This window comes from Canis lupus, chromosome 19, assembly GCF_003254725.2.
Source record: "Canis lupus dingo isolate Sandy chromosome 19, ASM325472v2, whole genome shotgun sequence".
Taxonomy (NCBI): domain Eukaryota; kingdom Metazoa; phylum Chordata; class Mammalia; order Carnivora; family Canidae; genus Canis; species Canis lupus.
The window spans coordinates 40,103,754-40,130,491 of record NC_064261.1 but is presented as its reverse complement, the minus strand read 5'-3'; the positions used below and the strand labels follow the sequence as shown (position 1 = coordinate 40,130,491).

The following is a 26,738-nucleotide window of genomic DNA, read 5'->3' as shown; positions in this document are numbered from 1 at the left end:
CACCATATGCTGCAAAACTTCACATTCACCTACATACACTCGCTCATCAGTGCTAGAGGAGCAATACTACCTTCTGCTTCTCTCTGCTTTCCAATCCTGAATGAGGCCTCTCACTGACAGAGTCTAAATTAGAACCCAGCTGGCAAAGCATTCTGGGACATGCTGTGCTAGGCTTCCAGCCCCTCTGATAGAGGGAGATCATAGAAGAGAGTAGGGATGAAGTCCAATATATGTCATTTATATTTACATAGATGTATTAATTAATATGCATATATAGAAATATAAATTATAATCAATATAAATATAAGTTAATATGTATATGTGTATGTATATATATATAGATATATATATCAACTAAATTCAGCAAAATCTTTAAATGAAATGTTGAAAATTGCATATATAGTACCTTAGCCTATATTCTCCCAAAAGAAACATCTACAGCAAAGTTTGATGCGTGGGTGGTTTATTGAGGAATATGATCCCAGGGAGCAAGAGTAGAGGAGTAGGAGGAGTGAAGAGAAGAGGAGGGAGAGAGACTATAAAGATGAAGTATTGCAATGGCATGTCCCTTTAGTCAAAGGTTTGGGTCGCCCATATTGAACTGCTCTCTTAGATGTGTCACACTGACACCACTGTATCAGAGAAGCAAGAGGCACGTTGTATTTTCCTAAAGTGAGACAAAGTCAGTTTACACCTGCGATAAACTGGTTGAAGCCTGCGTAACCATGGCTGATGATAATACAGAGATCTGAAACAGTGCACAAGAGGTATCTGATAATGCCTCTTGATGCCAATTACAAGAAATACATCTATCAGAATGAAAAATATCTGGAAGGGAATTTAGTGATATGCTAGCAGTGTTTATTGCTGGGTTATAGAATTATGGATAATTTTTGGTTTTTTTTTTATATGTTCTTATACTTTCAAGTTTTCTGCAGTAAGAATATACTATTTCTTTTTTTTTTTTAATTTTTATTTATTTGTGATAGTCACAGAGAGAGAGAGAGAGAATGAGGCAGAGACACAGGCAGAGGGAGAAGCAGGCTCCATGCACCGGGAGCCCGACGTGGGATTCGATCCCGGGTCTCCAGGATCGCGCCCTGGGCCAAAGGCAGGCGCCAAACCACTGCGCCACCCAGGGATCCCGAATATACTATTTCTGTAATCACAAAATGCAACAAATTATTTTTAGGGAGCTGAACTACATGATTTGAGGATGAATATTTACACAGAGACCAGATTACTTAGATATAGAATTCTACTGGATGGAAAGATCTGACCTCTCGGATCACCAGCCAGGACTCTATGATAATCAACCGGCTGTAATGTTTAGGGAGGACCAGGTAAGCACTCAACACAGCATACACACATTTGCCAAAGGAATGAATGTACTACAGCAGCACAGACAGAAAAAGTTAGAAAACTCTTGCTCCCAGGAGTTCACAATCTCTTAGATTAAAAACAGAGACTTAAAGTCAAAGGGTCACCATATGACCCTGCAAATTCACTCCTAGGTATACGTTCAAAAGAAATAAAAACATATGTCCACACAAAAACTTGTGTACCATTGTTCATAGCAACACCATTCATAATAGTCAAAAAGTGGAAACAACATCAACAAATAAATGAATAAACAAAAATCCTTATATAGATATCATATGTCTATAATGGAATATTCAGTCATAGGAGTGAGGTACTGACACATGCTACAACATGCAAGAACCTTGAAAACATTATGCTAAATGAAAGAAGGTGTGCATGAAAGGCTATCTATTGTGTGATTTCTTTAATGTGAAATACCCAGAATAGGCAAATCCATAAGGAATAAAAGGTAGATAGCATCTGCCAAGGGCCAGGGGAAGGGGGAGAGGGGAGTGATTATTTAGTGGGTATGAGGTTTATTTGGGAGTGATGAAATGTTCTAGAAGTAGATGGTGGTGATGGTTGTACAACATAGTGCATATACTAAAAATCACTGAATTGCCACAACATCCACTTTATATACTTCATAGAAGCTACAATGATAACCAATGGCTTTACAATGGTTACAATGGTAGATTTTATCTTATGTGGATTTTATTTCAATTAAAAATGACAGTAAATGTTCTGGGTAACATGTAATGTGTGACAAATAATGGTATTAAAGTCTAGGGGAGAGCAAGAGAGATCACATGGGTCTAGGGGCAACAGGGATGGCTTCATGAAGGAGGTAGGAGTTTGGGACTTTGAAGGAGCAGGATATCAGACATTCCAAAGACGCTTATGGAATTGAATTCAACTACAAAACATTCAGGAAGAGGTATCAGCAAGGGCATCAAGACAGCAAAGTAGAGGATGGTGCTACCTCTCTGGATGACTGGTCAACTTTTCTGGATAAGGAACACTGTAATAGTGAAGGAGTGGTAGCAGATACAGCACATGGAAAAAATCTTTGAGATTCAGAAAAACACTTTACACTGAAAAATCCTGACCAGATAATGCTTTCTCCAATTCCTACGGTTTTCATTTCTAATTATAGAAATGATATAAAAAGAAGGCACTCTGGTATCATGGTTTAAGGATTCTGTGCCTGTCAGATGGTCATGCTGCAAAACAAATGACCCCAGGGTTTTAGTGGCTTCCGATAGCAACCATTCGTCACTCATTCAAAATACCCATTATGGATGGGCTGTGGCCATGCTCTATGTTTAAGCTTCAGTCTTCATCTATTAGATGAAGATAATTATTCCTATGCTATGGAAGGAATTATTATGAGAATTGAATGAGATACTGTAAGTGAAATGCTTGGTACCATACTTGCCTCAGAGTCATTGCTAACTAAGATGAACAGCTCTACCAGATATAAGTTCTTCGAGGGCAAGGACTCCGTTTCACTACTGTTTACTCAATACCCAGCAAATGTCAAGCACACTCTAACTACTTTAGTACCTGCTTGGTAAAGGAGTAAATTAATGAATAAATGGATGAATTAATATATGCTCACTAAAGAAAATTTAGAAAGCATAGAAAAGTATTCAGAAAAAAAAGAAACCCCACTCTTTTCAATTAACGTCCAATGCACAGAGAATGCACTGGTGAGCAAGTTACAGGTCCTTTTTAATTTACATCCTTTCTTGCCCTGGCTCACACCTGATGGAAAAATCAAAGCTTAAATGTACAGACTCTGCTCTTCTTTTGGAGAGCTGAATGTAATTCTGAATAACCTTTCTAGTGCAGCAGGGTCCCGGCAATAAACAGTCCTTATGGAGATCAGGGTCCACACAGGGCTCTGGATTGTGCTGGGAACTTCCTGAAGGTGAGAACAAGAGACAGGAAATGGAAATTAATGCCTGACTTGCTCCTTCCTGGGATGAAGTCTCCAAAGAATGCATTTTTTTGTCATCAACTCTGGATAACAGAGAAGTTATTCTTGTGATTTTTAAATGTTTTATTTAAAGGCCCATAATTTTAATTTATACCAGTAGATATGGAAAAGAGGAAATACAAGGAAAAATCACGACCAAACCCCACCCTAGCTAAAGACAAAATCAAATCTGCTTTTTCACACTCCTTTCAAATATATGAATTATATATTAAATTTACTTTTATAATATACAAATTTTCATTACTTGTACACCCCTTGATTGGCATAGCCCATTATTACAAAGGTTTGTTACAGGTAAGATGATGTTCCCCTCACACCACACACCATACACACACATTCACTCACACAAACACATTCATTCACACACATGCCCAGACACACACATATACACCCACACTACATATATGAGAAGAGACATAATGGCTATCTATTCTAAGGGCTCCTCTAAGGAATAGAAATCTTTACTCTGTGTAGACTAATTGGTAGAAGCCACAGGAAACATTTCTCAGCTAAATGGAAGACTTTTCAAAGAGATAGCTTTTAAAACCCTGAGATGCAGTGATACTGGTAATAGCCTGCTCAAGCCTAAAGAGCCCACTGGGCAACTGTTCCATTGTATTTATGGTTCTTTCTGTTCCTTGAGGGTCTGACAATAAATGCTTGTAAGCACCTGTGTTCTGTTCCCTACTCTGCCAGAAGTTATGAGAGTCATCAGACTCAGGACAACAAACCCTCCCTCTGAGTTTACCTTCTACCTATGCAAAAGAGATACCTATAGGAATTTCAGTCATATGGCCAACAATGACACAACAGCTCAGAATGTCACAAGAAAGAATGAGGTCAATTGTCAAGAAAGTATCACAGATTTTGAGCGCAGAGGGAAAGGTACATATATCAAAATCTACTGTAGCCCTGTAGCCACTGCCTAATTGACAAATTTAGATTAAATATGCTATCAGCAAAACAGATTTTTCAGGTTCTTTCAGGCAGATGTCTCAGAAAAATCTCCATTCAGTCTCAAGTCCCTGAGTCCACCCTCAAAACCAGCTCCCCATAAATATGCACTCACATGCACACTCATACCTCCCCAATTTCACTCCACCCAAGTACCTCTCTCCCCCCCAACACACTCACATACACACACCACAAGCACACATTATGACTCACTCTGTGGGGAAGGCTCTTCAATGGGACGGCCTCTGCACTGTTAACTGTACGTAACCTTGATATTTCTCTCCACTTTTTTCCCTTTTGGTCTGACCACCTGCTTATTGCTAAAAGCCACTTGTTTCCTTATAGGGCTTTGAAACTTGGCTGGACAATCAAAATACTACATCTGATCTCTTGAAGAACATAAGCAAGATTTGAGAGGAAGTGAGAGAGGGCATTCTGAGAAGAAGAAGACATGACCACTGTTTTCAAATATTTAAAAGGAAAAAGCAGGCCTGTACTGTCTGACTTCAAAAGGCAGAAGTTAGCATGATAAAATGTGGCTCAACCTACAACAAAACTCTGAACAGGCAACATTGCCCGCTGGTGACATGAGCCATCTTGGGCACTAGTGAGCTATTTGTCACCATCAGAGTCCAGGCCAAAGAGTGGCAAATGCCTGGCAAGGGTGATCTAGGAGGCTGGCCTGAAGGGTCTTGAGGCTACTCTCAACTCAGAAAGTCTCTACTATACAATCCCAGGAATGCATAGGGATTGTCAGGGAAAACAGACTGGAGCTGGGTGGAGGTCACTGAGTTAATAGGTTAGAACAAATGGCCAAAATTCTTGGGACACAGCCTTGAGGAAAAGCACAGGGATTAAGATCATTTGGGGACAGTGAAGTGATTAGACCTGTGTAGCTCTGAATGAGCGGCTTCAGAAGGCTGGTAACTAGGGACAACAGGGATAAATTAGCTTGGAATTCAATTTAAGATGATCATAAGGCTAAGATTTAAAAATGTAGATATTGTCTTAAAGGCCATTGATTACAAACTGGTAAACACTGAAGGCTTTTTACTTAAATTGCCTGGCGTTTTAGAAGGCATTTGGTCCCAACACAAGCAGCTTAGAGCCCAGGGTCTTACATGCAACAGAACTTTACACATTTATATTACCTGTCAGACTCTGTGACTGCTGCCACAGATGATGATAAATCACTGATGATTTTGAAGTGGGAATGTGGAATGACAGCAACTGTAGGGAAATCAGTACAGCAGGGACGTCCAGCTTATATCTGAGGCAAGGGAGTCTAGAACATTCCTCCTGCGATAGCCCAGGCATGAGACACCGAGGCCCCAACCTGAGGAGTGTTGGTAGGAGAGGAAAGGAAAATGGAGATGCAAGATGGGTCAGAGAAGAAGGAAGGGGTGGTGAGAGAAGAGGTGCATCTAGAGGGGAAAGCCTCAATTGCGTTCAAATCCCCATTCAGCCAAGATATGCTGTGGATCTTTGGGAATGTTACCTAAAAGCTCTGTTGCTTTACTTTCTCACACAAGGTGAATACAATTGTCAATCTTGCTCCAAGGATTTGTAATAATTTATGTAAATCTACATAAAGTTCTGAGTCTAGGCGCTGCCACAGTAAGCATTTCATAAATGATACAAAATTCTATTGTATATGATGGAAATAAAATTGTCTGGTTATATGTATGTGCATATGTGGTATATTGACAGCCTGAAAAGAGGAAGTCAAAAACCACTAATTTTAATACAAATTTGAGACGTAGATTTGAGGACAAGATGAGTAGTTAGGTCAGATATTTTGAGTCTGAAGAATAATGGTTCATAGGATATACCTAAGTAATGATTTTGAGCTGGAAATTGACAATATGCCATGCAAGTGGGAAAAAGTTAGACTGAAGTTTCAGATTAATTTAGAAGTTTATGCTGCAAATAACTAAAAACTCAAACTCAACTGGCTGAAACTATAAAGAAAATAGATTAGTTCCTACAATGGGAAGTCCAAAGGTGGGACAGCTCAGTACTATTATTTTAAGGGCTCTGTGGTGTCCTGGGGGGCCCCTGTTCTTTCTATCTCTCTCCCACTCCCATGCCAGCAACCTAAACCCATGCCAACTTATCTCTAGGCTTCTATCCTCATGGTCAAAACATTAAGGATTAGCACATCAGGACACAACAACAGAGCCACCCTTTCCTGTGAGAAAACATTTACCAGATTTTCCTGTTATATTTCTCCTCTCTTCTCTTTGGCTTAATTTAGGATAGATTCCCCTTCCTAAACCAATCATTGGCAAGAAGAACTAGACTCCTAAATTTGGCTTTGATTAATCCAGGCGTAATTCTTGAGTTCTGTCCCTGAATCAAGAAGCAAAGGAATAGACACTCGGATGAAAGACAAGAATGGTTCCTGGGTAGTGGCATCACCAGCTGGGTCTGCTGTTCCTCAGCTCCAAGCATCAGATTACATTCATCACCATCGTCCTAGAATTACTTCAATGAAGCAAGGCAATAGTGGTGGCAGTTTCCACTTCCCTGCCACCACCTGCAGCAAACCCCGCTCTGGCATTGTCTTTGCAATGCAGGGATGGATGGATTGTATCTGTAACATAGACTGCCTGACTCCCCCCACTGAGTCACACAACAGGCAGGAAGCCGGATTGGCTGGCTGGCTGGCAGATGGCGGCAAGGGGTGGCTGGCAGATGGTAGAAGGCTACCCAGTTGCCAAGAGGAGCAGTAAACCCTAGTCCTAACAGAACATAAGCCCTTTGTCTCCTTGATCCACGTGACAATCTCACTCTCAATCAGCATAGGAACCTTTCCTGAGGTTCTCCTTGTTTATGACTGACCAGGAGATGGCATCAGAGCACTAGACAACATGGCTGGCCACCTGCAGTTCTCCAATGGGGCAAAGTGGAGGACTCCAGATGAACTTAGGAGCCTCTCCTCACTGTCACTGAACAGGAAACCCATAACAAGCCAATCTAAAAATGGCAGCAGGAAAAGATCATTAACCCACCTGCCTGTGTCTTGCAAGTCTGAATCTAAGTCATGTTGGAAAGACAACATTCTCTTATAAAGTTCATAACCATACCACAAACTGTCCATGGACTCTCTTGCTAACACACATGCCACCAGTGAGACAGTTTATTTTAAAAGTTGAGCCCGCTAATGATGGATAGACTTGTCAAATCACTGTTTTACACTTGAAACTACTGTAACATTGTGCATCAACCATACTTCAAGTAAACACGAAAAGAGTAGGGCCCAGAGAATTTTTTTTTTTTCTGAATTGTATTACTCAATTTAAAATAAAATAAATTTAAAAATAAGGCCACTGGCTCTGAAGCCATTCATGAGTGATCCCCCAGGAAATTGCTCATCATATTTTCTCCCAGGGTTGGGCCCACATTTAAAAAAATCATTGCCTTCCAAACAATTTTTCCAGCAACAACTAATTTCCTCTCTCATACTATGAAAAGTCATATTTAACTGGGCATGCAATTAAAAGCTGAAATGACTATCACATAGTTTCCATTAAGCATTTTTTTAATTTCATCTTAAGTATGATGTCGAAAAGCACATGTATCAAAAGTACACTCAATTTATCTTCACAAGCTGAACACACCCACATAACCAGCACCCATATTAAGAAGCAGAACACCATCGGTACCCTTAACTATCAGCACCTTTGACGTCTCCTCCGGTCACTACGCATCACCACCACCCTTAAGGATAACCACCATCCTGATTTGAAGTAGCATAGAGTAGTTTCTCTGTCTTTGGACTTCAGGTCAATGGTTCCATAAACTGTGTTCTTTGTCTCTAGCTACTTTCTGTCAACATTAGCTATGACCCATGCTACACACAGTTAAAAGATGATTCATTCTCAAGGCATTGGTGCATATTTTATATATACAATATAATAAATACAATAAATTGGAGGATACAGCAATTTATCAGTTCTGTATAGGTGAGCATTTGCATAATTTCCAGGTATTGGCTATCAGCTACTTTGCGCATTCTGGCACCTGTCTTTTGTGGAATATATATAAGCACCTCTGTATCGAGTACCCATACCTAGTGGAGGGATTGCTAGGCATGTGTGTTTTCAGGTTAGTAGATAGATTCTACCAAATAGATTCTGTCAAAGTGGTTCCATTAGACATTAGAGATTTCTTGAAACGTAAAAAAATAAATTGCAGACCCCACTATGGCCTTCATGGATCCCTTAGAGGTCTAAGGACATCAATTAAGAACTTCCACTTAAAAGAAATTTGTTGTCTTCTATTCCCAGTTAAAATGGGTGACGCTTACTATTTTTCATAAAGTGCACTTCAGTTATTTTTATAAAATCTCAGCCCTGTTACCCCCGGGCTGTAAAAACCTTTTCTCACAGGTAATGCCCAGCTGAGGCCTTTGCACTTACCCGAGGCCTCTACATGATGAGGACCAGACCCTGAACCTCAGAGCATTACATAATCACAGTTAGAGGAGGTAGATGAGTTCCAGAACCACATCCCCTCTAATACACAGCTTCTCTCTTAAGTATGAGATAGAAAGGATTCAGAAAGGGATCAAAAAGGCACACACTTTGGAGTAGATAGGCCCCAGTCTGGACTCTTGACTTGTGACTAACCAGAGTTCCATCTGGTCTGGTTCCATCCATTCACCTACAATTAGCTTTGCTTTTCTAAACCCCAAACCTTCCTTCCTGTTGGTTAAAATAGGCAATTAGAGGGACACCTGGGTGGCTCAGCAGTTGAGCATCTGCCTTTGGCTCAGGGCATGATCCTGAAGTCCCGAGATCAAGTCCCACATCGGGCTCCCTGTATGGAGCTTGCTTCTCCCTCTCCCTATGTCTTTGCCTCTCTCTGTGTGTGTCTGTCATGAATAAATAAATAAAATCTTTGGGAAAAAAAAGAGGCAATTAGAATGAAATCTAAATTCTTTAACTTATCCATAAGGCCCCACCTGAACGGAATGTGTCCTGATCCCATTTCCTTCCACTCCCCACTTTGCTCATGAGGCTCCAGGTACATGGGTACTTTTTCTCCCTTCAAAAATGGCAAGTATGATGTCTTTTCAGAGTGTGTGTCCTTGCAGCTCCCTCTGTTCCAGGTGCTCTTCCCCTTGATCTCCACCTGGCGGCTTCATCCTCATGGTTCAGGTTTCAGCTTAAATGTCACCTCCTTGGATGTGCCCTTCACTAACCAGATCTCAGAAAGCAGACTTCCACCATCTTTCTATATCCTATCAGCCTATTGTGCATAACAGCATAGATCATATGACATCATTTGCTTATATGCTTATGCCATCCAAAACTACAATGAAAGCTCCGTAAGAACAGTGATGATTTTTTATTTTGTTTTGTGTTCATTTCTAGGTCCCCAGCATCTAGAAAAGTCTCTGGCACATACGAGGTACACAATAAATGTTTGAGAAATGAATGACTGTGGCCCCATCTAAGGAGTGTGTGGGCCCAAATTTAGCTACCATTGATGGCTTTTGGAAAAAAAAAAAATTTGAAAGCCCAGGTCCCACTCACCATAGTTCAGTACCCTTCACTTCTTAGTCCCAGAATCAGCATTTTTTTTCTGGCCCTAAAGATACCTACTCATTTGGGGACCCAACATTTCTTTGACCTCATTTACAACAAATCAATGTTGTAAACTTTCTTTTCCATACAAGCTCGCACTAACGCCTTGTGGTGAATCACCAATACACCAAGACTATTAAACTTGTCAAAATGAAAACTGTCAGCTGTGGTAAATGCAAGGCTCTGCTCAACCTCCCAGCATTTTGGGGTCTTAGAGTCAAGGCATGATCATTGGGGAAGCCGTCCAGGAGGGAAGGCCACATGCAGGCACAGGATGCTGCATCTGCCAAGCCCAGGAAGGCAGGAAGCAATGCTCAGTATTTTGTGTCATATGGCCATGGTCAGCAGCTTTGAGTGATTCCCAAAGATCTGCCAGGAAGAAGAGGTTCATTTGTTGGAAGTCCTCATATTTAAAAACAATATGCATCAGTGGTTTTATCTTTTCCCGGAAAGTGTGAGTTCCATGAATATGAACTAATAAGTTTTTGCTTTGCTAACTTCAGTGCTGGTCAATACTTGTAAGAGATCCAGACACAAGACAAAATAATGAAAGTACTGAGGAGCTGTAAGTGCTCTTCAAACAGAACACTTCAACACACAGGTTTCATCTGGCAGAAAATGAACCAAGATCATGTAATCAACTGTAACAGATGAAAGAATTTTAAAGTTGGCCTGGCCTGGGCCCTTGATGCTGACATAAAAATAGGCCTTGAATACCCTCTGGTATTCTGATTATTCACAGCTTTGATGCTAACCACCTATTCCAACCCATCAGCAGATGAGAACACAAACCACCCTTGATCCCATAGACTTCTGGCAGAACTTCCCTCCTATCAGAATAGAACGTTGCCTCCCCTCTTGACCAAGTCCGCCACCTTAGGCTGTAAATGTTGGTGTTGCCACTGTGTTCATCTCAGTCCCAGGTGAGAAACCAAGACACATCAGGAATCATTATGGCCACAGTTCCATCCTGAACCAGCTGTTCTGAACTCCTTGGCTAAAAGTGCACGATGTGGATCATGGTAGTCATGGCACCAGCCTGCATCTAGAGAGGACTAGGAAGGCTGTGTTGGGAACCAGAAGCACTAGGTGAGATCTTTGTTCAGGGTCCTCTGAGTCCTTTGGCCAGGGTGGATACACAGAGACTGTGTTACATGGCTAGAATCCACATATAGACTTCCACCTCAAAGATTCTCGGTGGAGCAGATGGTGAAGCTGGCATCATGGCAGGAGCAGCACAGGCATCAAAAGTTAAGGTTCTGGGGGCTCATGGAGCCTACCTGGGGAAAACCACATCTCTGGCAGCAACACAACTGTGTTTAGCTGGTAGGGGGTCAGGCCAAAAGAGAGCATAAAGAATGTTAAAGCCCAAAATACAAAAATGAGGAAACCAGGATGGGAGCCTGAAATGGATGTGGAAATCACTACCAGTCACACTGGTAGATGAACCCTTGGAGCCACAGGAGGCCTCTTTAAGTGGCAATGGCCTGATACATAAACTTTTTATTATATCTTCTTTCCCATGATTATGGCTTATATTGTTATTATTATATGGTGCTCACTCCATATCCTAACAGGACTGGGTCAGATAATATAAAAACAAATGGTATACAGCCTACAGATGAGGATTCTTTCTTTTTTTTTTAATATTTTATTTATTTATTCATGAGAGACACAGAGAGAGAGAGGCAGGAACACAAGCAGAGAGAGAATCAGGCTCCCTGTAGGGAGCCCGATGTGGGACTTGATCCCAGAACCCCAGGACCATACCCTGGGCTGAAGGCGGACGCTGAACCACTGAGCCACCCAGACATCCCAAAGATTTTTTTTTCTTAATGTTAATTATTTGTTAACATTTTTACATGGGAAATTGCACATAAAAATCCATATTTACCATCTCTCTTGAGAAATGCAAAGATCTGACAGGAGCGAGCCTATAGTCCAGCCTGGCTACATTCCACCAGAGCTAAGTAGCAGTCTTCTCTCTGGTGAGGCCACGGGCTCTGGTTTACTGCCATCCACGTGGCCTACTTCCTTATTTAAGCTCCTGCCTGGCCCAGCAGGAATTTGAGTTTGAGACCCCTGAGCTCAGCACTTAGTGCACCAAACAGTGGGTGTCTGTGGTGGGCTCTGGGGTAACATTAATCACAGTGGGTGGCTGATGCAATTGCTATCATCCTCATTGTCATTGCTGAGGTCTGTTGTTGTAGATTCTATGTGGTACAATGCCTATTTCAGGAGATGAGATAGCCATAGATCTTCACTACAGGAGCTTTAAACCAATGGAAAGATCAACATAGGTTGATTTTGTAAGACACTGCAAAAATTCAAAGTGACAATGATTGATGAGGCACAGGAACAGAGGCTCCATAAAGAGAATGGGAGATCATAAACTGGAATTTCATTGCTCACTGTCATATAGGGAATGAAAGATTCAGCCTACAGCCTCAGTTATGAGAGAGACAGCTGCAGTTGGCCCCCTTCTGGGTTTTAGTTGTAAAGTCCTGGGATATCCATAAAAAAGAGAACCCCTGACTCTAAAGCCTGACCTCCTGTCAACTCAGGATGCCCCTGAGCACTTAGTATGTGCTGGCACTATATGAGGTACTTTGCCTACACTGGTTCAGAGGAGAGGCAGTCTTGGAGTATAGGCTCATAGTTGGCTGACTAGGTTCAAATGCTGGCTCTGTGCCTTACAAGTTGTCTAAACTTGGACATCTAACCTCTTTAAAATTTCTCTTCCCAACCTATAAAAGGGGAAATTAATGGTATCTACCATAGTTTAGTTAAGTGGATTAAATGAAAGGGTTTAGCATAGTAGCTGTTTCTAGTAAATACACATAAGTAACTATTAGCATCATCATTATTATTATTACTAAACTGCCTTTTAGCAGGTGAGGAAAAGTAAAAGACAAAAAGAGTTAGAACTTGCCCAAGATTGGGATGCCTGGGTGCCTTAGCAGTTGAGTGTCTGCCTTGGGCTCAGGACATGATCCTGGGGTCTGGAGATCGAGTCTCACATCAGGGTCCCTATGGGGAGCCTGCTTCTCCCTCTACCTATGTCTTTGCATCTCTCTCTGTGTCTCTGATGAATTTAAAAAAATAACTTGCCCAATATTATTATATAATCAGTAATAGAACCAGAACTCAAACTCAGGTTCATCTGCCTAAAAATATCTATGGTTCTGGCACCTTCCTTCCAATGATGTCTTAGGACTAGATGAACAAATAGAGATGCTACCTGAGAAAGAGAGAAAGAGTTTGGGTAATGCTTTTGAAATATCGCACTGTATCATTCCTAGTTTCTGGAACATTTTTTCCCCTTAATTCCCATTGTTTTACCCATCAGTGACGCCATTTTCCACACACATGTTAAGCCCAATTCTCCATGGAAAGACAATGTCATCCACCCCAGGCACAAGTCATGCTTAATAGAGAATGGCAGGACAGGGCCATCAGCAAAGACTGGATCTCAGCCAGTCCTCCCACATGGAAGGTGAACTCACTGCCACTCAACTCCACTGTCTTGGACATTCTCCAGGAATGAGTGACAGGTCTCACCATGTGGGCAGCCAAAGGCATGGGGGTGGTGGAGATCGTATGGGAGACGGGAGAAACACATTGGAGATGAGCAAAAGCCAAACAGATGGCATGGCCTCACTGCGGGTAGCTAAGAAACCACAGCAGCAAGCTGACTAAATAAGCATACATACAGCGGAGAGAGCCAGGAGAGAGGCAAAGAAGTCTTGGCACCAGGCTTGGCAAAGAACAACCACAGTGCTCACGGACTAGTAAAGAATCAAACCCCAGTGGTGTGAGGGGCTCAGGACTGGTGGGGAGCAGCAGGGGGTCGGGGGAAGGGCAGAAGTGGAATAAGTCAGAATGCAGAGCAGTTGAGAACAGCCAGAGGCCAGGCTGGCCAAGTCTAAAAAATTCAGGAAGAAGTGATCACTAACACAAGGATGGTGGGCAAAGTTAGAAAGCCTGAGTAGACCAATGCCAAGGACTCTCCTAATGTCTCAGCAAGCTAAGGAACCAGTTAGATTTCTGTTAGCAGCTCCATCCCACTTCCCAGAGACAGCCATTGTCAACAGGCATAGACACATATACACAAACATACAGATGTGTGTATATACAAATATGCACCCATATATACCCTTAGATATTCAAGAACGGAATTAGACTATATATAGAGTGTCCATTTTTTTTCACTCAACTAGACGAGGAACATCTTTTCATGCCTGCGAATGTACTGCTGCATGGTCATTTTAGTGGCTTTGCTGTATTCCATCACATATATGAACCACAACCGACTCAGCCACTCCCTATTCAAGGGTATGAACAGTAAAGGGTGTGTAGGATTTTCCTCTTTTATAATACAATATAGTCATCATCATCTGTTTCCTTGGGATTAATACCTACATGTAGAACTGGTGAAGCAAAGGGCAATAGCATTTAAAATCTTTAACCACATAAGAAAAAAAAGTGAAAGCCTACATTAATTTGCCCTCTCTCCAGCAAAATGAAAGGGAAATTTGCTCCACATGCTCCCCAACGCTGAGTATTATTATTATTTTGTCAGTTTGCTAAGTTAAAAAATGCCATGTCATTTATCTATCTGTATGACTCTATTTATTAGGGAGGTTGAACATTTTCATAACCACATTCTTAACTCCTAAGTACAAGATTGAATCCCTTACAGAAAGATGACATGGAAGAGGGTGGTGGAACTCACTGGCCAGATGCTCAGACCTGGCCTCAGAGACTTTGTCTTCATGTCTACAAATCAGTGGTTCCCAGAGATTACACCTCAGCTTTGCAGGTGCAAAATCTGACTTCTTTTCACCCCAGTGTTTGCTAAAAACAATTCACAGGTAATGTGCTGATAAGCCAGGATGCTAATGTATCAACTTATAATAAAAAATACAATCTTGGGGCACCTGTATGGCTCAGCGGGTTAAGCATCCAACTCTTGATTCTGGCTTAGGTCATGATTTCAGAGTCAAGGAACTGAGCCCTGGATCTGGCTCCAAGCTCAATGTGGAGTCTGCTTGAGATTCTCTCTCTCCCTCTTCTTCTGCCCCTCCCCTGCTCATGTGCACGCGCAGGGACGCATGCTCTCACTCTCTCTCTCAAATAAATAAACAAATCTTTAGAAAAATATATGATCTTTGTAACAGTAGAAATATTCATGTACAATATCTAGAATACTCTGTTCTGAAACACAAATTAGGAATCAGAAGGTTATCTGATGAATAAAAATGTATCCCCAGAGTCAGAGAGGAGCAGCAAGAGAACACTGACAGACACCAGAATATATCTGCAGATAGTCAGAATCCCACCCACTGGAGAATTCTTTCTCCAGCTCCAGGTGTCCTGAGGAAAGTTAGTCTCATGAAGCCCATCCAGAGACCTACCCTCCTCACATGTATGGCCAGGAGAGGGGTCTGTGGCTGTGGATGACCCACATGATGGCAACTAACAACTTTAACCCCAGTCACCCTCTAGCCTACAAAACTAATCAGCCACACAGGCCTAAGGGCACAGAACCAACAGCCTCCCTTAACACCCTGTCCTAACTTTCTGGGCCAATCAATCAATCAATCAATATCCTCTTTTTGTCTCTCTTTCTCTGTCTCTGCCTCTCTCTCTCTCTCTGTCTCTGTATCTCCCTCTCTCCTCCTTTCTCTCTCTCACTTTATTTCCTTGTTTTCTCATACAGAAGTACACTTCTTTTCTGTTTTTCTTTTCTTTTATTACATGAATCTACACCTTGTCTCCCCAACTTATACCTGCCTGAGGCCACCCACTGGTTCCCAAACTGGGGTACCTGTACCCTGGAGGGTTCATCAAAGTTGGTTTAGTTATACTTGGAGACAGAGGGATAAATATGGCTTGTCAGAGAAAACTAATTTTTCTTAATGTTACATAATTTAAAACATTTCAAAAGTAGAGAAAACATATAATATGTGGAATACAACAAGTATGAGTCCTTTGAATAAAATATAATTTTAAAAAATACTCAAAGAAATTCCAGTTTGCCTACAGTGTCTGACTCAACCTCTAACCAGCTCCCACCCTCCCATATCCATACCCACCACGGGAGCGCTATGCATCTGAGCTCCTCTGCCTCTTAAGAACACTTTGGTGTTAAGTTAGGAAGCACCAATGCTAAATTAGGGCAAAGGTTAAAGGCAAAGATCAGATGGACCTGGCATCCTATAGTCCAGGGTCTTGTAGACCTGGCCTGGAAAACATTTACAAGTTGGGCGCCGTCAAGTGAGTTATTTAATACTCTAAGCTTCAATTCCCTCATTTGCTGAACGGAATAATAACAAAATAATAGATAAAATGTTTGATAGTCATAAGAGTCTAATAAAATTTGCAAAATTGATTTTTACAAATTTATTTATAACCAATCTCAGCTTAGCTCTTGGATTTCCATTTCTGCTGAGGGTGGAAAATTGTTCATTCTTCAGTACAATATAACCTGGTCTTTTCTAATTCAAGACTTTCTTTGGGGGTAAATACTGGGAAATACTGAATCAAGGTTCACCCTTCAAACTTCTCCATCCCTGTAAGGCATCTGGGTCCAAGAGGCTTCTTCATGGTATTGGAATGGAGCAGTATCTGTCAAGTCATCCCCCCTGCTGGGGTTCACATCTGTTCTGGTGCTTGGGCTGGAAGTGTCATACCAGCCACAGCCACAGCCACAGCCAGAGTTAACTGGAGAAAGGCAGGCCTCCTTGTTCTATACCTGGATGGATCTAACTTTGGTGATTTCTGCTAGTATCCAAGCTTCCCAGTGTGTAGATCCTCAAAGACCAAGATACCCTGTGGCACCTCCAGGGGCATATATCCCACTGCAGTGTCCTCTCTGGTATGTCTTCATTTACTCAATCAAGCGTTTCTAAGGGTAACACACTGGTATTAACTCCTGGGCTCATGCTCACACTTTCTCCACTCAGGGATCCGGGGTGGAAGTGGGAAGAGGTCTGAGGGTGCTTGTCTTTGTGAAACCTACTTGATATTCTCCCAACGGTGGGACCAGCTAGAACCCAGGACAACTCTGCTGTTCATGAAGCAACTTGCTAGTTTATCCTGTGCCACTAGTCTCCCTGTCGTCAACCTTTAACTCTGGGGAACATATCCAGGCAGGACACAGGACCTTTGAGGTCAGCTCTGAGCCCAAGGCTATTCAATTAATGATGGCGCATCAAACAAAAGTTATCATGTGTTCCAAGTCCACAAAGAATGCAGTAAATAAAATTAAATGGAAGTCTTCGTGACAGAAAATGAAATAGCTACTGACAAAAAAAGCAGGCGGAGAACACTTATGAACTTGAAACATATACAAATCATGACTTGAAATGACACTTATCTCTAAGTATCATGAGAATTAACTAATGTTGAGCTCCTGGAGAATATAAGTGATACATAAATGCTAAACAATTTACGTTTGCTGAATCACTTAGGATGCTTACTGAAATACCATGTAATACTGATATTCTAGAAGATTAATTCCCCCTAAAAGCAAACGACTTCCAAAGTGGCTTGACAAATGACAAGGAAATAGCAGTTTTATGAATCTGATACTGTTTTGTGTGACAATGGGACAAGTAATAAAAGAGAAAAATCTATCAGTATCTCCAGGATAATACTATGGTGACTGGATAGCTGCACCTGGCTTTCTGAAGAAAACCATATCAACATAAAAGCTTTCCCTAAAGGCACTGGCACATGAAGAAATGGATTAGCTACCTCAGCAAACATTTTGTGAACCCTTAGATTCTAGTACTATGCTAAATCTTGGGAATACAAAATAAATAATGATCCAGCCCTGAGGTCACTCACCCTCACTTGATATTTCACCTATGACCTCTACCTTGACAGTATCATCCCTGGGATTGACCCAGTCTTCCCGACCTCAACAGCCTGGCAGCTATCCCACACTCTTCTTTGCCCTTCAAATGCCAAATCCAATCAGTCACCGGGACCCAGGGTCACTGCTCCAATCCCCCAATGGTTGAGACTTGTCCCTGGGGTGATGACTCTCCTGCACTAGCAGGCTGCCTTGGCATTAGAGAAGGTCCTGAGGTAGAAAAGCAAGGAGGGCTTGGACTGTCCTTCACATCTGTGGCTGGAATCACTGATAGACCCAGAGATATCATACTGGGCATGTAAGCATTTGCTTCGCCAATTGTGCTACTCAGGGAGGGCCCAGAGAGCACTTACTGGAGAAATTAGTGGAGATAAGGGACCAGAGAGATTGAGGAAGAAAGATCAAGAAAGATGGTAGGAACAGGGACAAGGAGGAGATAGAAAAGAGAAAGGAAGGAGTCCAGAAGCCAAGCAAGAGAAAGTAGTGAGGATCCTAAGAAAAGCTCAATCACCTGTTCAGGAGAAGAGAATTAGGAGAAGAGAACAGTGTTTCGAACAAATAAGACAATGGTACTTTATAGAAATGGGGTTAGGAGCTCTTAGTGGCCTCAAGGTATCTATGTGAGTGGACTTCTTAGATCATGGAGGTGGGAGTCAGGAGTCAATATATAACATATAACTATGCTGTAAAACAGTTTAGAAAATTAGGGGGGAAATGGCACTGGGCTTTACCCCCAAATATAGTCATATTCTGAACAGAACGATCTGAGAATTTGAAATCTGAAACTTTGAGGAAGAAAAAGCAAAGGCAATCACCTACCCTATAAATTCCACAATGATTGGCAACCTCCACTGCTGGAAAAAGTGTGCTTCCTGCACTGACCTGACATTCCTAATGCAATGTGATTAGAGAGGGAGAGGAAAGGAGAAAGCTGGCACCTAGAATATGTCTCTCCTCCAAAACTATCCTCTCACCAACTTGCTGATGCCTGAAACTCCACAGAGTTTTGTATCTGGTAGAAGAAAAGAAATGAATGACCGAGTATTGAGTGACACTCTTGTGCTAGCTCTAAGCCAGGGGATTTACATACATTATTTCATGACATCCTCTGAAATCAAGAGGTTTAATTCCCCATTTTATAGGTAAGAATATGAAAGTGAGACTGGTTAAGAAACACTTCCAAGGTCACAAAGCTAATAAGAAGTAGAGCCACAATTCAAGTGACACCACAGTCCCCAATCTTTGCCTACACCATTCTGTACCCATCGAGCTTAATTAATTTAATTAATCTAATTGGCATTGGTAACAATGCCATCAATCCTAAAAAGAATCATACTTTTATACATGACTTTTTTCATTCATTCAATGCATATCTATCTAGTGAGCACTCTTCTGGATTCATTCATTCAGCAAGTATTCACAGAGTCTGACTACATGCTAGGTACTATACTAGGATACCTCAACAAATGACTCAGATGTGATCTCTGTGCTTTGGCAGGATAAAGGAACACATGAAAAAATAAAGCAATTACAAATTGCAAATTGTGGAATGGGCTATATGAAGGAAGCTGGGACAGAGAATACTAAGGAAATGGTGGCCCACATTGGAAGGCAACAATTCAAAACAAGCTCTGAAGAATGGGAGGGGCAGCCTGGGAAAAGCGTACTCCCAAAATCAGGCATAACCCAGGAAAAGATCCCAGAGCATAAAACAACTTAAAGAAGGCTCATCTGACTAGAGAATGCTGAGTGTAGGAAATGGGTATGCAGGATGCTTAAGAATCAGGCAGGTCCCATTCTGCAGGGCTCTGTAAGCTCTCTTGGGACTTGTGGTTTTATGCTGTGTGTGTAGGAAGCCATGAAGGATTTCAATCAAAGAAAGGACATGATATAATTATTTTTTAAAAGATTTCCCTGATGCTCATGGAAAATGGACTGCCAGAGGCAGGGAGAACAGTTTATAGGCTGCCACAATAGTCCAGAAGGGAAACAAAGATGGCCCAGATTAGAGTGGTGGCATAGAGGTGGAGAGGAGGAGTTGGCTCTGAGATCTTTGTAGGCTGAGCCAAAAGAGATTGCTAATAAATCGGATATGGGAAACGAAAAGGAGATAGGTTCTAGTTTCTGACAGAGAAATTAGATGGATAGTGGAGCCATACACTGAGATATTTTGATAAGGGGGAATGGGATGCCTGAGTGGCTCAAAAGTTAAGCATCTGCCTTCAGCTCAGGGCATGATCCTGGAGTCCCGGGATTGAGTCCCACATTGGGCTCCCTGTAGAGAGCCCGCTTCTCCATCTGCCTGTGTCTCTGCCTCTTCTCTCTCTCTCTCTCTCTCATAAATAAATAAATAAATAAAATCTTTAAAAAAAAAAAGGAGGGGGAAGAAGGGGAACAATAGTTTGATTTTGAGCTCTTGGGTTTCTGAAATTTGACTTGTCTGTGAGACATCCAAGTGGAGATGTCTAGTAAAAATCCAGCTATGTGAGTCCAGAACTCAGAAGAGAGATCAGCTCAGGGAACATCATTTCTGGAGTTGAGAGAGAGAATAAAGAGAGAGAAGCCCAAGCAAAAAGCTGATGTTTAGAGACCTGGATTTGGAAAACTGAGGAGCAGCCAGTGAGAGGTCTAAAGAGAACTATGTCATAGAAGGGGAGGAGGATGTCATGGAAGCAAGGCAAAACCACATTTAGGTCCATTCTAAGGCCACTGAGGTGAAAGAAAATTCAAAAGTAAAATGATGAATAAGATACAATTCTCATCCCAGAAGAGTTCAAGCCTGATAAGAAAGAGAAATATGATTGATGAAGGAATAAAAAGCTAGCGTAACATTTATTGAGCACTTACTACCTGACAGGAACTAAGCTAAATGATTTACATGTATTATCACCAAAGCCTCTGATGGGGTAGGAATCATTATTATTCTCATTTTACAGATGAGAGAACTAAGGCTCAGAAAGAATGGCTCACCAAAGGTCACAGAGCTAGGAAGGGGGAGAAGCAGGATTTTAAAGGTAGGCAGTCTGATGCCCAAGGCATACTTCTAACCACAAAGATATCCACATCTAGTTGGGAACATAGACACATAGCCAACTCCCTTAATCACTCTCCTTAGTTCTCTCCTGCCTAACTTACTCCTTACCCCTATTTCCATAAGGTCTTTGCTTAAGGACCTGGGACAGCTCTTTTACCTGCAGGGACTTTGTTCAACATAGCGGTGATGCTCAGAAGCAGCCCCAGCACTGGAGCTCTCACAGCATTGAGCTTTCATGTCCCCTCTACTTCCTTACACCTACGAGGTTAACCTACCAGGACAGTAAACCTTACCCAAGGTCCCCTTAGAGGCTCCAACCCCAGAACCTGTCCTCCAGATATTTAACCTTTATTTTAAATCAGAAACTGATAAGATCCATCTTGGGCAATTATTAGATGTGGGCTGACGTGGCACAGCAGCAGCAGGGAGTAATCACTCCTGATAAAATTGAAGAAAAAAAGGAAAAAGCTATTTTAACTTAAATTGTTTCCTATAAAACAGTTTTGAAGGTAAAAGGTACTATCTTCTTGTCAGTGTCAACATTTCTCTTGCTGGATAAGTGAAATTATGTTTCTGTCAATGATGAAATCTTTCCAAAAGAGAGGTGACATTTTGTTTGGTTTCTGGCAAAGAATGATTAGGTCTGATGAGACTGGATGCATAAAAGAACACTTCCATAGGGCATGAGTGAACATCACCAAATTTCTACTGTCTGCAATAAGTGTATGGCCAGAACTCTTAAACCTTGCCTATACTAATTTGGTTCAATGGCCTTGATGAATATTTTTCACTAAGTTTTTGTCCATTGTCAGAGTGATAGATATGGCCAGAGACTGTATACTCCAGCTTTCTATTATCTACTATCCAAACTCATCGCCTAATTGTCAGCAGCCAGTATCTAGAGGGACATCTTTGCTCTCTCCCTCATAACTTTCAGTGGTATCATCTTGCTGAACCCACCAGCACAGCAGGCTATCCCACATTCATCTGAGTTCAGCTGTATCACAAAATTAAAATGAGTTTAAGAGATTCCTGATCCTTCGTGAAAACAACATTTAAGACTTCTGACCTGAAAGTACTAAGAACTGACTGGGTTTCCAGCTTCACTGCCTCTCTCTGTGTGTGAGATGACACACATGCCAACTGAGCCCATCATAGTTAATGTCTTCACCTCTAAGTGGGAGTCCCAAAGACCTGTAGCTACAGAAAGGAACAAAAGGAATTGCTCTGAAGGGTTAAAAGCATTCCTCCCAGTAGGAGAAAACCAAGGCTCTTTTATTTCACAGTTGCAGAGCTGAAGCTTGCAATTGCTTGGCATTGAGCATGAGCTTGTGCCCAGAACACCCAAAATGCGAAAGAGAAGCAGAAGTACAGCTTGGGCACACGTCAATGTGTTTGGACTTAGCAGAAGTGGAATTCTCTGAAATATCAAAAAACCTCTGTGTCCCACACTACGGTATGGCTCTGGTGCTATTCTCAGGTCTTGTCATGACTGATTCTTCTCCAATCAATAGTTAATCTAAGTCATGTGCACCTTTTGGGAAGTTGCAAGTGTGCAACTTTGCACTAAGCCAAAGTCTCAAGTATATGAGAAGCAGAGAAGGAGTAGGGGGGAAAAAGGGAAGGAGAATTCAGAAGGAAGAGTTTAATAGTTTTCATGGATTCATTCAAAGAATACAAGTAAATGTCATTTTTATTCCCAAATGGTCATACAAATAATAAGAATTAAAGAAAAAAGTTTTTCTGAATTATGCCATTATACATGGCATCAAATTTTCTTCCACTTCTGTTTTCTTCTTCCTTCTCCACCCCCACCTCACCTCTAAATAAATCAAATTTACAACCTAAGATGTGGCTAATTATAATAAGAAACATTACTTTGAAAACCAGCACTAAAGGAAAAAAAAAATCCTGCCAGTTAAACCCTGTCACACACATGTGGGTTCCAGAGATGTTAAAATGTAAAAAAGGTGTTCATCATAAAATCCATGAACCACAGCAAACACACACACACACACACACACACACACACACATACACACATCACACTCATCAATGAATTTCTCTAGCAAGGGCAGAAAAACTGTCATCAAAAACCAATTTTCCAAACAGCTAGAGTTGTGCCACTCCTAAAAAGGAGGGGGTGGAGAGTTTAAAGTTTATTTTATGGCATATATTTGCTGCCTGAAGACAACTCAGAACAGCATTGGCAGATAATGGACCACATTTCATATCTGAGAAATGTGTCTTATTTTTAAAACCGAAAGCAGAGAAAGTCATTAGATTTGCTTTCACTCTTGCCAACAGGATGGCAGGGCAATTTTCATCATATCTGCTCCTCTTTGTTTCCTTCATTTTCCATTTTCCTCTCTTCTTTACATTCATCTTTATTCTAGCCTTCTTGGTTTTGTGGGATTTTTTTTTTTACTTAAAATCTCATTTAGTTGTCTCAGTACCTCATTAATGTGGCCTGCCTCAAAGATCCTTAATAATAACTTATTGTACATGTTTATTACACTTGATAGGAAGCAATTTTATTGAAGCCCCTTTTGTCTCCTCATTTGCAAGTAATCTGTGCCTCCACACCTGTAATACTCTCCCTAAGAAACTAGTTCTTAGCTTTATACTTGTTTGTTATTGCCAGGGAGATGATAATGAGAATTCATGAGGCTGAGAAGCAGGTACAGTGACTCCGTCTCCAAACCTGCCCAGTGCCTACCTATAATGAAGATGATCTGTATTGATTTGGCATAATGTTCCTGACACCTATTATAGTGGCTATTTTCTCTTCAAGACTAAGGATTTGTTTAGATTAACTTTCTTATTGCATTGGTGATTTGTTAAAGCCTTAACCAGGTCACTCATAGAAAAAGTTGGTGCCAACTAGTGGAAATTTAATTACTCTGCAAGTGAACATTTACAAAGTGTCCAACTTTTGCCCAGACATACTGGCAGGCACTGAGGATAGCTCAAGAGCTAAGACATAGTCTGTGGCTTCAAGCTAAGCAGAAAAAGGAAACACATTGGAAATAAACATGGCCCAGTTCATTGGTCTGTACCAGCTGCTATAACAAACAACTGCAGACTGAGTAGCTTATGAAGAACAAATATTTATTTCCCAAAGTTCTGGAGCCTGAAAGCCTGAGATCAGACTACCCAGCATGGTGATATGAGGGCTCTTTTCTGGGTCACAGACTTCCCATCATATATTTGTATGGCAAAAGGGGCTCGGAAGTGACATGGGGTCTTTCTTATTAAGAGTACTCATCACATCTGTCAGGGCTCCACCCTCTTCACCTAATCGCCTCCTGAATCACCACCCCACCTTCTAACATCATCATGTTGGGTGTTGGAATTTCCCACGTGAATTTTGAGGGGATACAAACATTCAGAACATAGCACTCAAAAGCCCTCAGGCAGTTAAATTAGCACCGCCCCTCCCATATTTCCCCCAGCTGATTAGCACTTACCACCTCCTCTGGATCCTTGTTCTCAACTAAGAGAGCCCGATGGCAGCACTCCTACTTCCTAATCCCAAAGACACACAAAATATATCTGTGAGAAAAAAAGAAAAATGGAAGTATCAACAAGAGGCATGGCCAATTCCATGATTTATGTCTTCAGCTGCATGTCTCTAAGGCCTTCAAACAAAAACAGAAACTAGAATGTGTTTCAATTATACTTTCACCATTGATTATGGAAATTTTTCAAATATATAAAGTAGAAAGAGAAGAATATGAATGCCAAGTACCTAGCCCCAGCTTCAGTAATTACCAACAAGTCTGCCATTTTGATTTTATCTCTGCCCCCTGCCTTTTTTCTTATTACATTTCAAAGCCAATCCCAGATGTCCTACCATTTTGCCCATAAATACCTCAGCATGTATCTCGAAGTGACTGAGACATTTTTCTTTTTAACATCACCACAGTGCCATTATCTCATCCAACAAAATTAATAAGAATTTCTTATTATCACCTAATAACCTGCCTTATTTTTCCCTGGTTTCAAAAATGTATTTTTATAGCCAATTTGTTCAAATCAATAGCCAAACAAAGTCCACAAATAGCATTTGTTAGTTTCTTAAGTCTCTTTCAATCCAAAACAGCTGTTTCTCCCTTTCTTCTCCATATCATTTATTTGTTGAAGAAAATTAGTCATTTGTCCAGTGACTGAATGCATCACTGGTTTTCATCCAGCATGTTTCCTTTCTGCTGCATTTTCTAGAAACTAGTAGTTGGATCTAGAGACATCTAGGTTCGATATTTCTAGCAACAAGATGCCATAGATAATACTGTGAGTTCCTACTGCATCACCTCAGGAGGTGTAGAATGTCTGGTTTGGGGGGTTTCTTTTTCCCCACTTGTTGTGATAATCAATGAGTGCAGGACATGCCAACCTGATCTCCCTAAAAAGTCTCCCCGTGACCTTTCACCTAGTGCTTGTGGTAACTAAGATAATTATTGCTTAAAGAAACTATTCCATTAGGGATTTTATTTAAGTTAATCAATCTGTTCATGTTATAAGTATACTGCTGAGTGAGATCATTTACCCTCTTATTGGTTAAGCTAAATCAGAAAAAAACTAAATTTCAAAACACTTTTTAAACCATGAAAACTTGAGACAGTTATCAAAAAAAAAAAAGTGGCATTTTCAACCTATAGATTTCTCTCTTTTGAGAAGAACCTTATTTTAATATCTAAACATTTCACAGCTCCCCTACTTGATAGTAGTTGAAATTTTAATCCTACTGATCAGGAAAATATAAATGATGAAAAGCTTCTGTGAATTCAGTGACCCCCTAAACAGATTTCTGTTATTTTTATCATAACAGTACTCTAAACACACTTGAGATTTAGCAAAGTCATGTGCCATAGAAATAAAACAAAACACTTTAAAGTATAGAAGTTGCAGTCTTTCCCCTTTCTGTCTTACACCCTAAACCATGCCCTACTGGAGAAAGGAAGTATTTAAAGGTGCAGGTCCAGCCCTGTGCTCTTCTCTGGAGATCAGATCACCAGTAATTAACTAAGAGGGCATATGGGAGGATGCGGCGGGGGGGGGGGCGGGCGGGGGGAGGGTTTGCATATGACTCAGCCCAAACAACCTAGAGAGCGTACACAATAAAGAGCTGACCAAGAAAGACTAGTGAAGACTAGTGAAGGAAGAAGCGGTTTCCGCTAAGTATCAGGAAAAGTCTGTGGGAGTTTACAGAGAGCAAAGAGCAAGATTATATTTTCTGGCTGGATTTGTTCCCCATTCCACCCTCCACCCTTTGCCATTTTCAAAAGAGACTTCAAAAGCCTTAAATTCCTATTCTGATTACCCTAGACACCAGGATTTATATGACTTATAGATGTATAATGTAAGACACAGTGTTGATTCAGTAGATAATGTTTCCTTACAGATACACAACTTAAGGCTGGCCCCAGTCCCTCCCCTGATCTCCCTGGGATCCAGAGTCAAGCAACTTCCCACAGTGGGTGTCTGGAACTTTGGTTCCTAACACTTCACCTAGGCTCTATCATCATCACATCCCACAAGAACATCAAGAATACTCTATTAGGGATGCCTGGGTGGCTCAGTAGTTGAGCCTTTGGCTCAGGGCCTAATCCCGGGTCTGGGGATTGAGTCTGTCATCGGGCTCCCTAAGAGGAGCCTACTTCTCCCTCTTCCTATGTCTCTGCCCTTCTCTGTGTCTCTCATAAATAAATAAAATAATAATCTCTTTTTAAAAAAGAATACTCTCTATTAAATGCCATGTCCATATGAATTCCCCTCACAGGGCACAAGCTAGGGGTTTGTCCCCCAAGAGCAGTCAGCCCACAGGACCATCAGTCATCAAGATAAGAAGACCTATTGGCCTATTGTGCTGAGGTGAGAAATTTACCCAGTACAACTACCTGGTTAGGC

The 26,738-nt window shown here is 41.3% G+C and overlaps 1 long non-coding RNA gene across 2 annotated transcripts in view; it reads right to left on the bottom strand.

Annotated features, from left to right (window-relative positions):
* LOC125753060 (uncharacterized) overlaps window positions 1-26,738 on the bottom strand; it is a 144,417-nt gene that overhangs the window by 30,840 nt on the left and 86,839 nt on the right. The window contains exons 5-6 of one of the 2 annotated variants that reach the window (XR_007403971.1): window positions 24,299-24,383; window positions 3,204-3,289 (exon numbers count right to left, since the gene is read on the bottom strand). This is a non-coding gene — a long non-coding RNA (uncharacterized LOC125753060). Of the gene's footprint in view, window positions 1-2,375; window positions 3,290-24,298; window positions 24,384-26,738 lie in introns of those variants that run through there. The other variant, XR_007403970.1, reaches the window with a different exon arrangement.